This window comes from Perkinsus marinus, assembly GCF_000006405.1.
Source record: "Perkinsus marinus ATCC 50983 genomic scaffold scf_1104296940630, whole genome shotgun sequence".
Taxonomy (NCBI): domain Eukaryota; phylum Perkinsozoa; order Perkinsida; family Perkinsidae; genus Perkinsus; species Perkinsus marinus.
Window position 1 is genome coordinate 1 of NW_003212796.1, and position 925 is coordinate 925.

At 50.7% G+C, this 925-nt stretch overlaps 2 non-coding genes across 2 annotated transcripts; both read right to left on the minus strand.

The window, feature by feature from the left end:
• Positions 1–178: 178 nt before the first annotated feature.
• Pmar_PMAR028410 lies at positions 179–251 on the minus strand. The gene has a single exon. It is a non-coding gene; the product is annotated as a tRNA-Ala (tRNA).
• Positions 252–482: 231 nt separating this feature from the next.
• On the minus strand, positions 483–555 carry Pmar_PMAR028411. The gene has a single exon. It is a non-coding gene; the product is annotated as a tRNA-Glu (tRNA).
• Positions 556–925: the final 370 nt, after the last annotated feature.

The following is a 925-nucleotide window of genomic DNA, read 5'->3' on the forward strand; positions in this document are numbered from 1 at the left end:
AACCCGAAACCCGAAACCCGAAACCCGAAACCCGAAACCCGAAACCCGAAACCCGAAACCCGAAACCCGAAACCCGAAACCCGAAACCCGAAACCCGAAACCCGAAACCCGAAACCCGAAACCCGAAACCCGAAACCCGAAACCCGAACACCGAAACCCGAACCCGAAACCCGAAACCCCGAGAACCCGGGCATCGATCCCGGTGCCTCTCGCTTGCTAAGCGAGCGCTCTACCATTTGAGCTAGTCCCCCTCACAATATCTGTTTCTCAATTCACTTGGAAAGGATGGGCTGAACCGCCCCTTCCCCTCGAACAACGTTGGAATGGTTTGTTCTAACTCAATGTTCAACTTTGTCCAGGGGAGGAGGGGAACCGGTGACGAGCCAGATATCTTGAACAAAACAACGCACCTGTGATATTTACTCAGTTCCCCATCCTTGCGCTCAACACAATCCCGGAAAACACCGTATCAAATATATATTTTCCGATGCAGGGACTCGAACCCTGGTCGCGTGGGTGAAAGCCACGAATCCTAACCAGCTAGACTACATCGGAAATCGAAAATTTTCCGATGTATACGATTCGCCGAGGTATTGTTGAAGTTGAATGCATGACGAACTCGAGAATCAGCACTTTCGTCGTGTTCCTTCAGAATTCATGCGCAAGCGACGGACTCAGTCAATACGTACGCAGAATGTGTAACCATCCCATTGCTCGAAGGCTACTCCCAATTGACGAGAGAAATCCTGCTCGTGTCTGTCGAAACAGTAAGCGATGATGTGTGACACTGACCTCATAGGATAGTGGAACCATTCACCCAGATATCAATACTATCATGAATTCAAGTGTCACCAGTCACCGAGAACGGCGCTGAGAGCCAGGGCTGGGTGCGCGTCTTATTGTAGAGAAGCAGAGAGAGTGATGG